At 71.6% G+C, this 12,593-nt stretch overlaps 1 protein-coding gene across 1 annotated transcript in view; it reads right to left on the bottom strand.

Moving 5' to 3' along the window:
- Window positions 1–11,964, bottom strand: part of DAGLA (diacylglycerol lipase alpha) — a 44,233-nt gene extending 32,269 nt beyond the window's left edge. Inside the window, 1 exon segment of the mRNA XM_056132077.1 lies at window positions 11,814–11,964. The gene's annotated coding sequence lies outside the window, so the exon portion shown is untranslated.
- Between the last annotated feature and the right edge of the window lie 629 nt (window positions 11,965–12,593).

The following is a 12,593-nucleotide window of genomic DNA, read 5'->3' as shown; positions in this document are numbered from 1 at the left end:
GAAGAGAAGAAAGAGGGAAGGGAAGAGAAAGAGAGGGGAGGGGAGCGAAAGGGAGAGGAGGGGAGGGGAGGGGAGGGAAGGAGAGGGTTAAGGGAAGGGAGAAAAGGGGAGGGGGAAGGAAGGGAAGGGGAGGGGAGGGAAGAGAAGAAAGAGGGAAGGGAAGAGGGAAGGGAAGGGGAGGGAAGGGAAGGGAAAGAGAGGGGAGGGAAGGGAAGGGGAGGGAAGGGGAGGGAAAGGGGGGGAGGGGAGGGGAGGGGAGGGAAGGGGGAAGGAAAGGGAGGGGAGGGGAGGGGAGGGGAGGGAAGGGGAGGGAAAGGGAGGGGAGGGGAGGGGAGGGAAAGGGAGGGGAGGGAAAGGGAGGGGAGGGGAGGGAAGAGGGAAGGAAAGGGAGGGGAGGGGAGGGGAGGGGAGGGAAGGGGAGGGAAAGGGAGGGGAGGGGAGGGGAGGGAAAGGGAGGGGAGGGAAAGGGAGGGGAGGGGAGGGAAGAGGGAAGGAAAGGGAGGGGAGGGGAGGGGAGGGGAGGGAAGGGGAGGGGAAGGAAGGGGGAAGGAAAGGGAGGGGAGGGGAGGGGAGGGGAGGGGAGGGAGCGCAGCCGGAACCGCGAGCTAGGAGTTGTGGCTGCCATCTGCTGCGGGCAAGATGTTTGCAGAACACGCGCTCCTCGCTCCAGGTCTCCCAGCCAACTCGCGGGGGGCAGATGGGAGCTGGCGGGTGCAGCCGAGGCAGGCGGGGCCAGGGACCCTCCACCCCCCACCCCCCACCCGCCTGCCCCCAGCCGACCCGGCGGGGGTCAGCCCAGGACACGCTCTGCCCCACGGGCAGGTGGCAGCGCCCAAGACCCCCGCTGGGCGGCTGACCCCGGGCGGGCAGAGGCACCCTCCGAGACACTGAGTCCCATAAGCACTGTCCAAGGAGGGAAGGGATGGTGGGGACAGCGGGGGGGTGGGCTGGGTCCCCCGGAGAGCCCTAAGCGCCCACTCCCCACGCCACTGCGCCCTGCTCTGGGCCACACGGCCTGACTCTGGGGGTCTCCCCTGGGGGGGCTCCGAATGGCCAACGGGCAGGAGGGTGGGAGAGACGGTGGGGACGCTTGGTGGCAGCCAGGCAGGGGGTTCTCAGACGGGCAGGGGGCTGCCGAGACTGGGGGTCCCTCAGGGCACAGGGGAGCCCTGAGACCCTCCCTGCTGCTCTCCATGGGGGGCTGGGGGCTCTGCTTTCACCTTCGGGCAGGGGTCCCTGACCAGCCCCTGCCACCCTGAGTCCCTCCCGGGTCCCCACGGAGTCCCCATTCTGCTTTCAAGGGTCCCTTGTCCCCAGGCAATGGGCCTCTCCCATGGGTGCCGGCACCCCGAGGCTGGCTCGGGGCCTGGCCCCCACCCCGGCCCCCAACCCCCGGGCCTGTCACAGCGCCACATCCCACAGGGCCGTGGGGGCATGCGGGGAGGCGGGCAGAGAAACCGGGGCCTCCTCCCGCTCCGACACCTTCCGAGGGCTCCTGACGCGTGAGTCACCGGGGAAGCCCTGCGGTTCCCCTGACACCTGGGGGCGGTGCGGCCTCTCCCGCAGAGGGTGAGAGGGGGCACCCCAGGGAGGACGGGGACGCCAGGACCCCACCCGCTCCCATCCTGACTCCGTCCTTGACGACACTGGCTGGCTGCTCCCGGGGTCTCCTGCCACAGACCCCCACGGCGGGCAGCCCGCACCCCACAGGGGCCGAGTGGGGGACAGCCTGAGCAGGGACAGACAGTGACAGACAGTGACAGGGAGAGTGATGGGGACGGTGACGGGGCAGTGACAGATCTGAGTGGTGACAGGTGGCACGAGAGGGCCTGGCCTGAGAGGGGCACAGGCCAGCCGGGAGGGCAGACAGGCCAGGCACCGAGTGCATCCCCGGCCCGTGCCCATCTGTCCCTCCAGACCCTGCCCAACCCCCACCAGCCCAAGAGGCACCAGCGGCTCCTCCCGTGCAGCCCAGCCCAGGCGGGTCCTTCCACAGAGCGACGCCCGCGGGCGCCAGCAGCTTCTCCGGGCGTGGGAGCGCCAGGAGCAGCCTCCTTGGGGCCTCGCTGAGTGGCACTGGCTGGAGGGAGGGGAGGGAAGGGTGGGGAGAGGGGGAGGAAGCAGAGGGGAGGAGAGAGCAAGGGGGGCAGAGAGGAGGGAAGAGGAGAGGGGAGCAGAAAGCTGGAGGGGAGGTTTGAGGAGAGGGAAGCAGAGGGGAGGGGAGAGAGCGGAGGGGAGGGGCAGGTCTCCCGTGTCTCCGCCCTGGGAGTGGCCACTGAGCAGCCGACTGGGGACACGGGACAGGGCTGCCGGCTCCCAGGGGCTGACCCAGACGGCGGGGACCCAGGAGCGTCCCAGAGTGGCACAGGGAGCCCGGGACCCAAGAGCACCCTGGGGGGGAACCCTTTGAGTGGAGAGCAGCACGCTGGGGGCGGGGCTGAGGGGCTTGGGGGGCCCCCGGGCCTCCCCAGAGACGGGAGCCAGGGCCCTGGGCCTGCGCCGGACAGGATGGAGAGAGGGTCAGCTTCAGCCCAGACAGTGCTGGGGCGTGCGGGGGGCCACAGCCCGGGGGTGGGGGGCTCAGCTCTACACCCTCCCCGCCCTTCCCTTCCCCTGGAATTCAGGGTCAGCTGCGAGGAGAAGGGTCTCCCCTCACTTCCTCCCCAGCTATGAGCCCAGAAAGGGGGGAGAGGGGCTGGAGGGAGGGAGCAGGAACGAGGAGCACTGTCCTGGGAGTCGGAGCGGGCTGCCCACCCTTCCTCCGGGTGCTCCGCGGGAACGGGGTCTCCGGGGGCAGAACCCAGGGACCACCGCGGGGTAGGGGGGCTCTGCTCCTAAGGGAACTGTTGGGGCCACCCTGCCCCCCCTCATCTTGCTCAGAGTTGGGGGCCGCAGACTCCTGAGCCCCCTCCCTGCCCAGTGGCTGGTGCTGTGGCTGCGTGCTCCGGGGCAGCCCAACGCCCACGTGAGTGCTGCACACGTGCCCGGCTGGTGCTCTGCCAGCTCCGGTCCCACTGACAGCACTTAACTGAGCACTTCCTCTGGGCCTGAGACCACCAGACCCCCCGGGGCCACCGCACCCACCCGCCCGGAGCAGATGTGGGGGGATGGGCTGGGGGGGCCCTGCCCTGGCCAGCCGGGTCTGCGCGTCCCCGTGGGGCCTGGAGGGAGGGGCACAGTGCAGCCCCGGCTCTGACCCCTGCACCTCCCACCCCAGGGTGCACGGCCCCCAACCCCCAGGAGGAGCGCAGGGAGGGGGGGCGGAGGTGAGGGAGGAAGCGGAAAGAGCTTCACAAGGCGCCCACCCAGGGGGCAGGACACAGCGGCAGGAAGAGGGTCCATGACTGCGGGAAGGGCAGGAAGCAGCTGGCCCAAGGCCAGAGCCTGAGCTCGCGGCTGGATCCCTGGATCCCCCGACCCCGGCCCCCACAGCTGACCTCTGCGCCCCCACAGGCCACCCCCGCGCACCGGGGCACAGGCCAGCTCCTCCCCGCCCACCTCCCGCTGGCCAGCAGGGCGGCCCAGGCGCAGGACACAGGCCTGGGGGTCCTGCCGGCCGGCCAGGTCCCAGAGGCGGCGGGGGGCCGGAAGTGGGAGGCCAGCAGGCGGGGACAGGGGCCGGCCGGAGGGGTCAGGCTTCCCTAGTGGCTGCAGGCCCGGGACAGGACCAGGCCCAGGACCGGGAGGCAGAGAGAGGCGCCGTCGGCCGCCCCTTTCCTGGCCCCTGCCCCGACATCTGTCCTGGGCTGCACTGACCCGGGCCACGCCCAGGGAGTCGGACCCTGGAGGGCCGGGGGCTTGGTTACCGCCAGGGAGGGAACCCCGGGGGAGGGGGGGCTGGGGGGGGACACCCAACTCTCAGGCCGCTTCCTCAGATCGGAACCTCTTCCTCCACAGCTCACGGGGTCCCCTGAGCAGACAGGCAGGTCGGGAGCAGAGGGACGCCCCAAAGCGACAGTCAGGTGGGGTCCGAGTGGGAGTCCACACGCTGCCATGGCCCGGCCTGGCCTCCCCCTTGATCTCCAGGGACCCCGGTGTTCCCACCCAGCCCCTGCTCCCCCTGCAGTGCTCCTACCCAGCCCCTACTGCCCCCTAGAGTGCTCCCACCCAGCTCCTGCCCCCCCCCCAGTGTTTCTGGCCCGGCCCCTGCTCCCGCGGTGCTCCTGCCCTGGTCCTACTCCAGTGCTCCAGGCCCAGCTACTGCTCCCACCCAGTCCCTACCCTGCAGTGCTCCTGGCCCAGTTCCTGCTCCCTGCGCAGTGCTCATGCCCAGCCCTGCCTGCCTCCCTCCCGGGCGGGCACTGGACACGGTCCCGGGGGACCCGGCACGCGGCCGCTGCAGTGCTCACCCTTCCCCGCTCTCTCCTCCACCGGCCAGCCGAGGCCGGACCCCCCCAGGGCAGGTGCGAGGGGGCCCTGTCAGGGTCTGAGCAGGAGGAGGGGGTGCAGCTGTGCACCTGGAGGGGGCCTGTGGCTGCCCCCGCCCAGTAGCTGGGACATCCTTCAGACACCAGGACCCACGGGCTTGCTTCCTGTAGTGGTGAGGGTGGGCGTGTCCGAGGGAGGGTCCAGAGGGCCCCCCCCCAGGATACTCGCTGGCTTCCCCCAAGGCCTCGGGGGAGGAAAAGGTGGACAAAAGGCGCAGTGGGTGGAAAAGGGGCCAGAGGGAAGGCGAGGGGCGGGGCGGGGGCAGCCCGCAGGGAGAGGAGATGCGTGGGACCCTCCACACAGGGATCCCGGCCATGGGGCGCCAGACCCCCCCCCCGCAGGGCCCTTTCGGCAGTGAGGACATGGGGGGGGGGTGCCGAGCCACCAGGGGGCCTCAAGCCCAAGGAGCGACCCGACCCAGTGACAGCTCCACCCGGCCCTGCACAGAGCAAGAGAAGGAGCTCGAGTGTGTGTGTGTGTGTGTGTGTGCGTGTGTGTGTGTGTGCGCATGCGCGTGTGTGTGTGTTTTGGGGGGATACACGGGGAGGGCAGGGGTGCATAAGGAGGGTGGGGCGTGTGGGGAGGGCGGGGAAGCGTGAGAGAGGGGTACGTGGTGGGGCGGGGTGCCCAAGGCGGGCAGGGGTGCGTGGGGAGGGGGGGCTAATATGGGTGGGTGAGGCGAGCCAGGAGGAGGGTGGGGGGTGAGGAGAGGGTGTGGGGGAGCAGAAGCCTACAGGGGTGCGTGGGACGGGATGGGGAGAAGGGGTGCGTGGGGAAGGTGTGGGGTGAGGGGAGGGCAGGGGTGCATAAGGAGGGTGGGGCGTGTGGGGAGGGCGGGGAAGCGTGAGAGAGGGGTACGTGGTGGGGCGGGGTGCCCAAGGCGGGCAGGGGTGCGTGGGGAGGGGGGGCTAATATGGGTGGGTGAGGCGAGCCAGGAGGAGGGTGGGGGGTGAGGAGAGGGTGTGGGGGAGCAGAAGCCTACAGGGGTGCGTGGGGCGGGATGGGGAGAAGGGGTGCGTGGGGAAGGTGTGGGGTGAGGGGAGGGATAGGGGTGCGTGAGGAGGGTGCAGGGCCGTGGTGGGCAGGGCCCTGGGCGATGGTCCTGGCCCTGGGGTTCCCCCCCCCAACCAGGCCGGTGCCTGCAGGACGTGGTGGGAGTCGCCCGAGCAGGGGCTGAGCGGGAGGAGGAAACTAGGGAAGTGAAAGCAGGACGTCAGCGTCAGCCCAGCCGGGCCAGGCCCGACGGATTCCAGGGAGCCGGGCCAGCGGCCGCGCCCCTCCCCGCCGCACGGCCCTGCCCTCTGCCGCACCGGGCGATGCAAACTGCCCAGCGAGCGGACAGTGGGACGGCGGGCGAGCACCCGGGGGCTGCTGGCAGGGGTGAGGAGGGGAGGCTGGGGCGGCCAAACCACCCTCCTCCCTCGCCGACTGACCGACCGACCGGGGCCCTCTTGACCCGCCCTTGGTCGCACGAGTGCTTTGGCGCGGCCCTGCCAGCTGGCACGCCGGGGCCGGCCCGCCACGTGGCAGCAGCGCCTGGGGTGGGTGCAGATGCTCAGGCCCGGGGGCGTGTTCCGGGCCGACCGGGGTTCTCACACTCACGTGTGCTCGCCCCAGGAGGGTCAGGACCTCAACACGCGCTGGGCAGACCGAGCCGAGCAGAAAGCCAGACGCCTGCACACCTCCAACAGGACGGGGGGTCCCGGGGGGTTCCGGGCAGCCACGGTCACGCAGGATGCACAGGTGTGGGGGGGGCGGGGCTGGCAGCGCCCTGGCACCTGTGCCCTGGCACTGCCAGTGGAGTCCCTCGGGTTTCCCGGAAGCCCTGGGTAGGTGGGGGGGTATGGGTTTATGTGGGGCGGGGGGCCCGGGCAGTGCCCAGGGAGGGACACGGAAATAACCCCAGACCGGGGCGCCCACCTGCTTGCTCCCGCCACCACTGCCGTGCGTTCCAGGGCACCTCTGTCGCGGAGAGAAATGCCATCTGGGATGGTCCTGGACGGGGAACCCCTGGGTGGGCACCGGGGCTCGGTGCCTGAGCTCTGCCTCCCGGAGGCCAGGGGGTCATGCTGCCTCCCCAGGGTCCCCCCTCCCCAAGCCCCAGAGGGCTCCAGCAGGCTGTCCTCCCGGCGAAGGGGCATCAATCAATAATGGATGAGCCGGTGCGCCCAGGGACATCCACCAGCAATTAATTAAGCAGCTCCGGCAGGGGCCAGGGCAGGGCGGCATCCGGCTCCCTCCGCCCTGGCGGCCAGGTGCGGCCCCCCCCACACATACATACACACACAGGTGAGCACAGCACCCCCCCTTCCTCCACCCGCCCCCCCACCCACCCAGCGCCGAGAGCTCGCCCAGGCTGAAAGGGGTTGATGGAACTTCCCAGAATAGTAACCTCCTGGGCTGAACTCAGGCAGGCGAGATTTCAAGGGGTAATTTGGTGAGAAACCGATCTAGATCCTGCGCCTGGGGTGTGCGGGGAGCGCCTGGGGTGTGCGGGGAGCGGTGGGGGTCCCCCAGGGGGCCCGGGGGTGTGAGTACAGGCTCACAGGGGCCCCAGAGGGCATTCTGCCAACCTCCAGGCCAGAAAGGTCCCAGGCCAGCTCCCCTCCCAGCCTAGCCCCTGTCCCCGGCCCACAGAACACCCTCCCACCCCAGACCTTGTGCTCCCCGGGCGGGCGGTCACTGCCCTGCTGGGCCCAGGCCGCCCCTGCTTGCGCCCCAGGAACCTCTCTCCTGTCGCCCTGCCACTGGGGCCCCCATTCACACGCGTGCCCCACTTCACGGTGGCCAGAGCCCGCCGGGGCACCCGCGTTCCCAGCCGGACCGTCCCTTCTGCCCGTACCTGGCTGGCGCCCCGACTCGCCAGGTCCCCCGAGATCTCCCTGGCTCAAGTCGCCTGCGTGACCCCGCCCCGGGGGTGCTCAGGAAATGCCTCTCAGGGCCAGGGAGGCAGCCCAGTGGTCAGGGCGCTTGTCCCCGCATGCCCCTGGAGCGGAGCTCAACGGCTGGCCCTGCCTGGCCCCTGCGAGCACTGTCAGGGGTAGCCCTGGGTCTCTGGACGGCCAAGCCCAGCACCAAGCTGTCCAGCCTGGCTGGCTGAGGGTCCCAGGAGCCCCCTCCCGGGTGCCCTCACGCATGTTGCACGGCAGGCTCCCCCTCCCAAAGGACCCCCCTCCCCGTCACTGAAGCCCACGGGATGAGTGCCAGGCCCGGCTGCGGCTGCGGGAGGGACCCACAGGCGCGCTGCAGATTCCAGCCGGGCCAGGCGCGGGGAGCCGGCTCTGTACCAACGGGCGGACTAGACCCAAGGACCAACCCAGCCCACAAACGAGCTAACAGAGGTGGAGGGCAGGTGGGCCCGGCTGCTGTGGGCCCCTCACCCGTCCACGTGGTCACCTGACCACAGCCGATGTCCAAGCGGCGCAGAGAGGGCTGGGGGTGGGCATGAGGGCCGGGGGGAGCCCCACCTTCAGCCCTGCTTCTGGGGAATACCGAGAAAGCACCCAAGTGCCTGGAGCCTCCAGTGGAAGGACGGAAGGAAGGAAGGAAGGAAGGAAGGAAGGAAGGAAGGAAGGAAGGGAAAGGAAGGGAAGGAAGAAAGGGAGCCACGCTGGAGGCCAGAGGCGCCCTGGCCACTCCCCGTGTCCCCCGTCCCTGGGGTGGCCTCCTCCCGGCTCCCCCTGTTCTCGGCTGCTCGGTGGAGCCCAGCGACGCCCGCGGCAGACACCCACCGACACCAGGGCCAGCCAGACACGGGAGCCCACCAGTTCCCACCCGCCAGGCGCTCCACGCCCCCTCAGCCCTCACTTCCCACGGAGACGCGGCGGGCACACGTGGCCGCACACGCGTGCGTGCAGTCCCCGGGCGCCCCACCGCCGGATGGGCCCGTGGGCGGGGGTCCGGGTGCCCGGCAGGCCGCGGCCCCCCAGGAGGGGGGAGGGAGGGGTGTGGGGCGGCGTGGGCAGGCTGCCCGGTCCCAGGGGGGGCATCGGGAGGGAAAAAGGGAAAATCAATAGCCAGTTTCCAGCCCTGCCCGCGGCGAAAGTAACCGCATCCTGCATCTGACACCGCCCGGGGCCTCGCGGTTCCCCCAGGTCCTTCCCGCCCTGACCACACGCTCCGCTCCCTGACATGTCCCTGGACGCCGCTTGCCCAGCCTTGCAGTGAGGGAGCCCTGAGCCAACAGGTGCCGAGGGCCCGGATCTGGGGGGGTGGACGAGCCACAGAGGGGTGGGGGTGGGGGAGGCAGCGGCCGCGCCCTCGGGCGACTCCGGCCCGCTGGCACCGCGCACGGCACCCTGCCCAGAGCCAGAGCCTCTGCCTGCCCAGAGATGCCAGGCGGCCCCGAGCGCCGGCAGCTGAGCTCAGCAGCTTCTGGGGAGGGCCGGCGCGCAGACTGGCCCCTGCCCCAGCTGGAACGGGCGCTCCGCCGGCATCGGTGCCAGACGTTGACACCGAGCGGCCGCCTGGCTGGGCGCCCCGGGACGGGAGACTCTCGGCTCTGCTGGGGGGTGGGGGTGGGGGGGAAACAGAGGCCAGCGCCTCCACCTCCTCCTCCACACCCCAAGCAGATGGCAAGGGGTGGCTGCAAAGGGCCCCCGGGGCCCCGAGCCATACGGCTGAGCCCCGCACCAGAACAGACAGGCCCTGGGGTGGGTGGGGGCCACAGCTGCGGGTGAGGGGGCATGAGGCGGGGGCCGGGGGTGCGGTGGGCTGCTTCTCGGTGCACCTGCCTGCAGGGGCCTGCTGGAGGGGTGAGAGGAGGCAGAGAAAAAGGCACTGCCGGGCGGGGTGGGGGTGGGGGGTCGCGTGGGGAACGACTGGCCACGGGGAGGGCTGGCCACACCCCAGCAGTATCCGGCATCCAGCCGGGCAGGGCGTCCCTCGGCATGGAAAAGTCAGCTCAGCAGCCGGGCCTGGTGGGGCTGGCCGCCGCGGCCTGGACACGGGAGGGCGGGGAGAAGCCCTTCCGACCCGACACGGGTGCAGGCTCCGGCCCGGACACTCCCCGCTGGAAGGTTCCAGAAAGGAGCCGGGCTGAGACACGGGCACTGGACTGAGACACGGGTCTGGGGGGGGGCTGCTTCAACCGTGCACCCCGGGCCCCCTGTGCAGGCCCGCGTGCCCCCGCACACCTTGACCCGAGCACTCCTTCACGGACCCCCTCACTGTCCTTCCTCTGCGCCTGTGTGTGAAGGGAAAGCCACCCCCTCCCCCCCGCCCCAGACCCCCTACCAGCCGGCCTCCACCTGCCTGGCAGGGAGCACCTGCCCACCCGACTCCCGCTCCGGCAGCTCTGACCCACTTTGCTTTTCCCGGGGCCCTGACGCCCCCTCCCTCCCCCCGCCACCCCATCCCACCCCACGCTGATGCACCCGCTCCCCACCCCCCAGCCTCAGAAGCCTGAGCCGGAGCCAGAGGAAATTCTCGAGAGAAACACACACACACACACACACACACACACACACACACACACTCTCCTGCAAGCCTCCCTCCCACACAGGTAGCCTAGATCTGCCCGCTCCAGACACCGGCAGTCCCGGGGGTCCCGCTCTGCTCCCTGCGCCTGCTGGAGGTCGGGGGGCCACGCTGCGGCCAGCCCAGGGAGACCGGAGGCCCGAGGCCCGGTGCCAGCCCTGCAGCTGACACAGTGTCCATACGTCCCCCCAACCCCCCCCACCGACACCCTCTGCCACCACCCGCCCCCTGGCCCCTGCCTCGGGGCCCTGGTGCTGCCCGCCTTGGGCTCCCTACCTGCTGAGCTGCCCAGACCTCTAGCCCAGCGCCGGTGACCACGGCTTCTCCACGCTCCCGTGGCCTCCGCGACCACCTCGGCCGGGGTGCCCAGTGGTCAGTCACCTGCTCAAGGTCACAGGGGCCCTCCCGGGAAGTCAAGATGTCAGGGGCACCCCCCACCCCGGACCACACACAGGCCTGGAAGCACCTGAAGTGGCCCACACCCTCCTGGCTGGCTCTCCGGACACCCAGGTGCCTCCCCCAGGCCCACCCCGGCTCCAGCCCAGCCCATCTGCTCTTCAATCCCGACTCCATCGCCCCCCGACCTCTTTCCCAGACCTAGGGATCTCCTCGGCGAATCCCCCCCCACCCCGACTACCCCAGGGGGCTCACCTCGCCCCTCTGCTACGTGGGGCGCCGGGGGACACGCGGGGTGGGATGCGAGACGTCCACAGCGTCCCCCAAAGGCAGATGTGACACCCTGGCCCCCTGCCTTCCAGGCTTTATCCTGCCCCCTCCCCGCCCAACCCGGCCCGACCCAGGCACCACCCCAAACCATCCTCGGGACCCGAAGGCTTCCAACCACCAACAGGAGATGGGGAGGCACCCAGACACCCCCGCCCTCCCCCCCCAAGGAGCCGAGCCCCCGAGAGGGGCTGGACTCAGTGTCCTCAAACAGCTTGGGAACAGCCACTTGGCCGAGACGGGTAGGAATTGCGTGCCCAGGACAATGCCAGTTTTGGGGGCATCCTCCCACCCCCCACCCCCGGGCGCTGTTCTGGTTACCGTCAGGGCTCCACAGAGGAGAACCGCTGGGGGCTCTGTGTGTGTGTGTGTGGGGGGGGGTGTCTCTTTCAAGTTCCTGAGCGAGGGTCCGGGCCTCCTGCAGTCCCATGGGGGGTGCCCCCCTCCCGGCCCACCCAGCAGGCATAGAAGCAGCTGGGCCAGGCGGTGTCCTCCGTCATCAGCAGAGAGGGAGGACGGCAGTACCCGCTCCCGTCCACCAGGGCCTCAGGGCCACTGATTGGGCCCCCCACTGGGCCGGGCAGGTCCCCCCCAGCTCCCTCCTCCAGGACCCCCCTGCACCCGCCCAGCCAGTCTCTCACAGTCACGGAGGGGGGAGCACTCACATCCTGCAAGCCCTGGTGGGTGGGTGGCCTGTCCACCACCTCTCCCCCCCTCCCCTCGCCCCCGCCCACCCCCCAGGCGGGTTCGGCCACTCCTGACCGCGTCAAGGCCAGCAAGCAGCGACCCGGCCCTGGGGCGGCCGGACAGCACTTCCCCACGCCCATGCCCCGGGCATGCACCGCGGGGCCACCCGGGTGGGTGGGGAAAGCGGCGGGAGCGCCCGGTGCCCACCAGCAAGCCGTGCCCGGGGTGGGGGGTGGGGTGGGGGGCTGCACCGCCTCCCCCCAGGCGGCCCCCATCCCCCGAGGCGAATGGGGGGGTGGAGGCGTGGGGGGGGGCGCGCGGGGGGCTGAGTCCTCCCCGCAAATCCACGCCGCCAGGGGCCGGACCCACGCGGCCCGCGGGCGTCGCCCTGCCCACGCCGCGGCGCCACGGACCTCACACCTGCCACGGGCGCGCGTGGCGGCCCCGTCGGGCCAGCAACGCCCCGGCCCGCGGGCGGCCCGCGCAAGCCCCCTTACCTCCCGCCTGCCGCAGGGCTCGGCCCGCCGCCGCCGCCGCCGCCGCCGCCGCGACCGCCACCTCCATCCTGGGCTCCCCAAGGCCCCGATTCACTAACGCCGCTTCCGCAGGGCGCCGGCGCCGGCGCGGAGGCCGCCTCCGCCCCCCCAGGGGACGCTGCGTCCTTTACGTAAACCCCACTCCGCTGCCAGCGGTGACCATGGCGACGGCCGTGGGGCGCCAGCGCCCCCTGGCGGCCGGGAGGCGGCGGCGGCGGCGGCGCCCGGCGGTGCCCTGCGTGCCGCGTCCGTGGCGGGCGCTGGGGGACCCCCGCGTGCGTGGGGGGGCAGGGGAGGGGGGCGACGGGCCCGGCGCGGGTGGGGGGCGCAGGGGGAGCGCGGGAGGGGCCGGCCGCGCCGCGCCGCCGGCCGGCCGGGGAGCCCCGCCTGGGTCCCCCCCCCCCATCCACACTCCATCCCCTCCCTCGGGTCCCGCGTGACCGGGTTTAGCGTGGGTGAGGCAAGACAGCCAGTCGGATCACTGGGAAACTGGTTCATTTGCGGGGAGGAAGGCGAGAAATGGTTTCCACCTCTGGTGGGGAGTGGGGGGCACTGCCTGCGAGCGCCTGGCGGGGGGAGAGGGCGGGGCGTCGGAGGAGCAGAGCATCCTCATCCCCGTCCTGGCCTTGCACCGACCACGGGGCTCCGCAGGGGGGGCTTGGCTTGGCCCAATTTTGGGTTCCAGGTACATGAAATCCGTCGTCCCTCGGGCGCCTGCTGCACGCATGCCCCGTTTTTAGT

This window comes from Sorex fumeus, unplaced genomic scaffold (assembly GCF_029834395.1).
Source record: "Sorex fumeus unplaced genomic scaffold, SorFum_2.1 ptg000093l, whole genome shotgun sequence".
Taxonomy (NCBI): domain Eukaryota; kingdom Metazoa; phylum Chordata; class Mammalia; order Eulipotyphla; family Soricidae; genus Sorex; species Sorex fumeus.
Note: the sequence above shows the minus strand (reverse complement) of the source record. Positions and strands in the feature narration are given on the sequence as shown.